Source organism: Pseudorca crassidens, chromosome 2 (assembly GCF_039906515.1).
Source record: "Pseudorca crassidens isolate mPseCra1 chromosome 2, mPseCra1.hap1, whole genome shotgun sequence".
Classification (NCBI taxonomy): domain Eukaryota; kingdom Metazoa; phylum Chordata; class Mammalia; order Artiodactyla; family Delphinidae; genus Pseudorca; species Pseudorca crassidens.
In genome coordinates, this window is record NC_090297.1 from 47247621 (window position 1) to 47253932 (window position 6312).

The following is a 6312-nucleotide window of genomic DNA, read 5'->3' on the forward strand; positions in this document are numbered from 1 at the left end:
TCATTGACTTGTTTGAATTATTTATATATCCTAAAACTTGAATGTGTTGTAAATATTGGGACATGCTTTGTAAACTTCAAAGCAGCATGAAAAAACATTGGTTTTTATTAGTGCTCGTTTTACTCTTACATATGTCTTATCACCTAAACCAGAGCCCCCAGAGGACAGAGAATGTGGCTTCCTTATGTTTATTTATCCAGAGCAAGTGTTAATAGGAAGCAGCCTGGAATTATGGGGGGAAATTATGGCTTTAAAAATAGAAATGGAGTTAATACTGCCTCTGCCACTCAATAGCTGTGTAAGCTTGGTCAAGCCGCTTAACCTCCCTGAGTCTCTGTTTCTTTTGTTCTAAATGGAAAGGATCTGTCCCATGGTCGTTGTCACGAATCACATAAGATAATGCATGTAAAAGTGCTTAGTGTGTGGCATGGCATGTGCTAGATCTCAGTAGATGTTAGCTGAATAGAAATACTGGTAAATATTTCTTGGTGGTTAACTTAGTTCTTCAATGACTGAATAATAATAGCTTTGATTTATTGAATATTTCTTATGTATTAGACACTACATAAACAGCTACCCTCTATTGTATTTTTTTCCCTTTTGCAGATGAAGTATCCCAGACTAAGATTATGCAATTTGGACAGTTTTACAGCTTATCAATGGTGGCATTAAGCTGCAAACACTGATATATCTTATTCTTGTCCTGAAATGAATTCGTTCTTCCAACAATATTTATTGAATGTCCACTATGTGCCAGGTATTCCACTGGGCACTGAGCTACGTTGGTCAAGAGGTCTTTCTTTCAAGGAGTGATATGTTTTACTAAGGGTCCAAAACAGAAAGCAAACAGGCAAATAAATTCTGATATGTTATGAAACAAATACACAGCTAAGATAGAATATGGCAAAGAGCTTGGAGGTTCTCTTTCAGGGAGGCAATCAAAGAAGGCTTCTCCAAGGAGATGACATGGAAGCCAAAATAAAATAGATGAAAAATAGCAAGCTGGCCATTTGAAGATCGCATTTCGAGCAGAGGCAACGATAGTCCAATCCAGTTTCAATTTATATCGTCTACTAAATTGAAACGTTTTTACTCCATATCCCTCATTTGTGGCTCCTGGTCGCTCCATTTAGCCTAACCCCTGGCGAAGAAGAAAAGAGCGTGAGCCCCAAGCAGCTGGGAAAGCCATTGCTCTGTCCTGGGCCCAGATCAGCCCCAGCCAGGCGGCAGTCATCTGAACATCTTCCAGATGTAGGCCTCCCTCCTCCTACCAACTTCCCTTCCATGTCACTGTTCCACCTCCCAGGCCCCAAGCCTGTGAACTCAGCCAGATAGGTTTGGCTTTGTTTCCCAGGTAAAAACTTTTCACCCTAGTATTCCCCACACCATCAACAGAGTGGACATTTGTAGATTGGCCTGTAGGTACATGAGCTGACAACCCCGGAGGACTGATTCAAGCCTGGAAAGGTGCCAAGTTTTCATTAAACCCCTTGTAAACCCCCACTTTGGTTCTACAGAGCTACATCTGCCGAGGAAGCCATCTGTGATTTGTATCATCGTGCTCCAAAAAAACACCAGCAGTGTGAAAGACTCTCCCCTCTGCTTCACAGTGAAATGGAAAAGTAACATTAGTAATCACTTCTGCAGGCTCCATAATGACATCATGGGCATTGGCTTAAGTCTTAAACCATGGCTGATGGTCCCTGCCAACAATCTGGGTGGATCTGAGTTGTCCTAAAAATTACAGGTCATTACGCATGCCCACCTCTCTACCTAAGAGAATATAGATGAAGAATTTGCCCTTGTGATACAGGGAGGAAAAAGGAACTAACATTTAATGAGTGTCTGCTAAGTACCAAGCCCTCTACCCCCTGACAACCTTCTAAAGCAGGCATTATTATATTCATTTTACAGATGAAGAAACTGAGGTCAGAGGTGCTCGATGACTTACCCAAAGCCATGCAGATGAGTGACATGGCTGCAGGTAGAACCCACATCTCATGAACTCCAACATCTGTGAGCTTCCCACTTCCCTAGAAAGAACCCCGAGAATGGTGTGCAAACCAAGTGTTTGGTAGCTTGTTTTGATTTTTTTCCAGATTTCTTTTTCATTAAAAATTAAATAAGGAGGGACAGGTAGGACATCTTCCCCCCACAGTGGTTTGGATCTAAGTAAAACCACTCAATAATGGGATCAGCAAGTATGTGATTTAAATCTGTGATACTCGCTTTGAATTGGATGAACTACAGGGACCTCCCCTTCCCTGCTTCTCTCTTCCTCCTCTCTGAAGCCCAACCCACCCTGCCAAAAAAAAAAAAAAAAAAAAAAATACAGCCAGTTCCTGATGGCTGAGTTCACAGCCAAAATTAGAAACATCCAACTGGTGTCCATTTCACAAAGAGCATCTTCCAAAAGTTGGGATCATCTGTGTTGGCTGGTGCCGACTTTCGGTGGTCTCCTGCAGTCTCAAAGCTAAAGTACTTTTTCTTCTGAAACTGCAGGTATGCAGTTTTCTCCGGATCTGCCTGGGGCAATCCAGAGCAAAGGGACAGCCTCCTAAAAAAAAGGAGTTCAGAGGAAGCAGCAGTTTCCATCAGTAGACTTGCAGACTCAGAAGCAGGGAGTAGCAGAAAAAAGAGCCTGTGCTTTGGGTTAAGTTCTGAATCTTGGCTTCAACGCTTCATGCCTGTGTGATCTCAGACAAATGTTTACCTTTCTGAGCATCCCTAGGTGGCAAACGATCTAACGACACCTGCTGTACAGTGTGACCATGAGGAACATCCAGACATAGGCACGTCGTAAATTGTAATACAAGTGAATTGGCTTTCCTGACCTTCCACACTTACCTCATATTCAGCTGAAGCTTCAGAGAAAGACTCCTCAGAATGTCAAAAGAGTTGATAGTTTTCTTTTGGAAGGGTAGTTTCTGATATTTCAGATGTTGTTGGATCGTCCAGAAGTTTAAGTCTCAGCAGCTTTTCCTCTTCCCTCATATAAACACCTAGAAATAATTTCCTGATCTCCATCCCATGGAAACCAAAAAGCACCTAGACAAAGAGAATCAAATCACGTTGAAATCACTGAGCAGAGCTCACCCTTCTTCCACAGACAGCCAGGTTAGCCAAAGGTTTTGCTTTTTTACCAAAGGGAAATGGAGTGAGGAAAAGCGCTGACAATAAAGGAAGACTGCCGCTGTGGGAGAGTTTTAGGCTTGACTAAGATTCACAAAATATAATCATCCTGTGCGTTTCCATAATGTAATCTTTACAAAGAGAACCTAGTTGAATTTCCAGCACTCTCCCTTGAGCAAATTGCTCCTTGCCTCCTAACTTCAGTTTCCTCTGCTCTGAAGTGGAGACTGGAGATAATAATCACCGCCTTGCAGGATGGTTAAGGGGATTACAGATTAAATCCATCCAGCTGCTAGGCTCAGTGCCTAGCAGAGAGCAGGTGCTTCATAAATGGCTGTTTTATTGCTGACAAAACACTCTGGATAGCCACAGCCACCCCGGACGGTAAGAATCACTGGTCCCATTTTTTAAGACGAGAAAATGGAGACTCAGAAAAACATAAAGCATGCTCAAAATCCCACAATCCCGGCTTTGCACTGAGGGGATCGGCGCGCAGGTTTATTTGGCTGTAAAGCCTGTTTTCCTTCCAATACACACACACACACACACACACACACACACACGCGCGCGCGCGCTGCTGCCACGTTTGTTCCCACGGAAGCAGAGAGGGGAGGGAGATTTTGAGTGCGTTTCTTCGTCTACATCTGAGTTGCTTCCTCTCCTCTGGCTCATTCGTTCCATCCCCGAAGTCCCGGCTGAGGCCTCCACTGTGCTGCCAACCTCCCCTCCCCGCCTCTGCCGCCAGCTGAGGCTCCCACGCAGCCACAGAGGCACTGGAGAAACCACATCACCTCTCTCCTCCCCACCGCATGCCTTTGAAGTGAGCCTGTCATCTGACCGGTACCTACTCACGCTGCAAATCCCAGACTCCTTTCCTACCTGGAGCCCCGGGTTCCCCCGTAGTTCAGGGCAGACACTAGATACGTCTGCCTTATTTTTCACGGGGCTTAATTTCGATCCAGCCTGAACTGACTAAGCACCTACTCTGTGCCAGATGCTAGGCTTGGCTCTGGAAAGAGAGAAATGAGTAAAACACGGGTCCTGCCTTCAAAGAACCCACGGAATAGGACAGACTCCAACTTGGTTCCATTTAATAAATAATCGCTGAGTACCTACCTATGCCAGACCCCGTGCTGGGCCCTAGGGAATACACAGATATACAAGGTGTCGGTCCCTGGAAGAGCTCCGGTCACTGCAGCCTCCTAATTAGCACAAGCACCTGCCAGCTATGCATTCCCTGCTACGACCCCCCAGACTGTGCTTTATGCACGTCCTCTCCAGGCCACAAAATAAAAATAACGTTTTGAGATAGATGTTCGAAAGGGCAGAAAAGTCCCTCTGTCCAAAACCAATCATGATGATGAGGATTCTAGAATCCAGGTCTACTTTCTGTCTCAAAATTTACTGGTTTTCAAATATAAAATAGATAGCTAGTGGGAAGTAGCTGCATAGCACAGGGAGATCAGCTCAGTGCTTTGTGACCACCTAGAGGGGTGGGATAGGGAGGGTGGGAGGGAGATGCAAGGGGGAGGAGATATGGGGATATATGTATATGTATAGCTGATTCACTTTGTTATGCAGCAGAAACTAACACATCATTGTAAAGCAATTATACTCCAATACAGATGTTAAAAAAAAAAAAGTTGCTGGTTTTTTTGGCAGGGTTCTGGCAGATCTGTTGTTCCTATAATTACCTCACATTTGAAGGGTGTGCTTGAATTTTCCAAAGCATATTCCCTCTATTATCTCATCTGAGCTCAGCATCCCTGTCTCAAGTAGTTACAGGGTTTCTTTTGTGAGGCCCAGAGATGGTGACAAGTCAGGGGAAAGGGGGCCGGCCAGTGCCAAGCCCTGCAAGGCCATTTACTCCTCAGAGGGCCCTGGAAAGGAGCTGACCTCGTTCCTTCTCTTGTTTTCTATTTGAGGAAACTGAGGCTTAGAGCATCTCTCCCAAGAACACAGGACTAGGTAAGAGAAGTCCTGGGCTTGCACCCAAGTCTAGCAGGAGCCGGTGCCTCTGACAGCCAAGCCTGCTGTCCTCAAAACAAAACAGTGCTCTCATCCTGGAGCTGGGACAGCCCGGCCTGCCTGGTGGAGAGGTGGGATGGCTTCGTGGGGTCTCAGCACAAGCTTGTTCTCTCAGCCTGAAGACTTTGGGAGACTCACCAAACCTCTGGGCCTCCATTTGCCACAAGGCGATGCTAAGCCCTGCTGCCTTCATCCCAGGGTTCTGCGAGGGTCTGCTGAGATGTGAAATGGGTGGGAACAAGGTTTTGAAGAAGACATAAGTGCACAGGATTGCCCTTCACAGAGGGTCTGCTGACACGTTACTGTGGAATCAGGAGGTCTGGAGACAAAAAGCAGACAGGCCACAATCCCCTCCAGGAGCCCTGCTCTGGAACCAGGACTGGCCCCTCCAAGGGGTCCAGGCGAGGGCCGTCGTCCACAGAGCCAGGCCCCCGCCCTGGTGATTTATCCGTCTTTGCCTCTCTAGCCGGGCTCAACCCGCAGACGCAGGGGTGGGGGAGGGGCTATCACAGAAACAGACAGGTCTGGTCACAGGGGGACAGCGTCCATGCCAAGAGCCCACTTTGTTTTAACGAATGACACCAAACACTTAGGCCATAATCTCTTCAGATTCCTGCGTCTGGCAGTAATTACATGCCTCCCATTAATAAATCCTATTTCTGAATAGTTTACTGCACTGCACCCCTTTCTGCAAACACTGCAGCCTGAAACCTGTCAGATGAGGCCAGAGGCAGGCTTGTGAAGAGAACGCAGATACAATGCCAGCTTTCTGGGCATGAAAAGGCAACAGCCACAGGCAGGGAAAGAGCCACAGGCTCTGATGTGCCTCCAAGTTCCAGGTATGGAGGGAGGTTTGTAATTCTCACCCCTACATTCAATCACTCACTGACTCCCCAGAACTCTGACCCCCAAATTTATCTTGAAGGCATCTCCACTGCCTTGGTTCAGAATTCATCAGTCTCACCTGGAATATAGTGACAGTGTGTCATCCTGTCACTCTCCAGCTCATCTGCCACGTGCTGCCAGAGCGATCTTCCCCACAGAAAAGTCTGATCGCATCACTCTCCTGCATAAGAGCTCTGCAGACGTCTGCAACACTCCAGGATAAAGTCCACTCCTCCCTATCAAGGCCCTTCGGGATTTGAATCCTGC

At 46.5% G+C, this 6312-nt stretch overlaps 1 long non-coding RNA gene across 1 annotated transcript; it reads right to left on the reverse strand.

The window, feature by feature from the left end:
• Positions 1-834: 834 nt before the first annotated feature.
• LOC137210553 (uncharacterized) lies at positions 835-4095 on the reverse strand. The gene is made up of 3 exons (XR_010936610.1): positions 4012-4095; positions 2848-3048; positions 835-1141 (listed from the first exon to the last, which is right to left on the reverse strand). It is a non-coding gene; the product is annotated as an uncharacterized lncRNA (long non-coding RNA).
• Positions 4096-6312: the final 2217 nt, after the last annotated feature.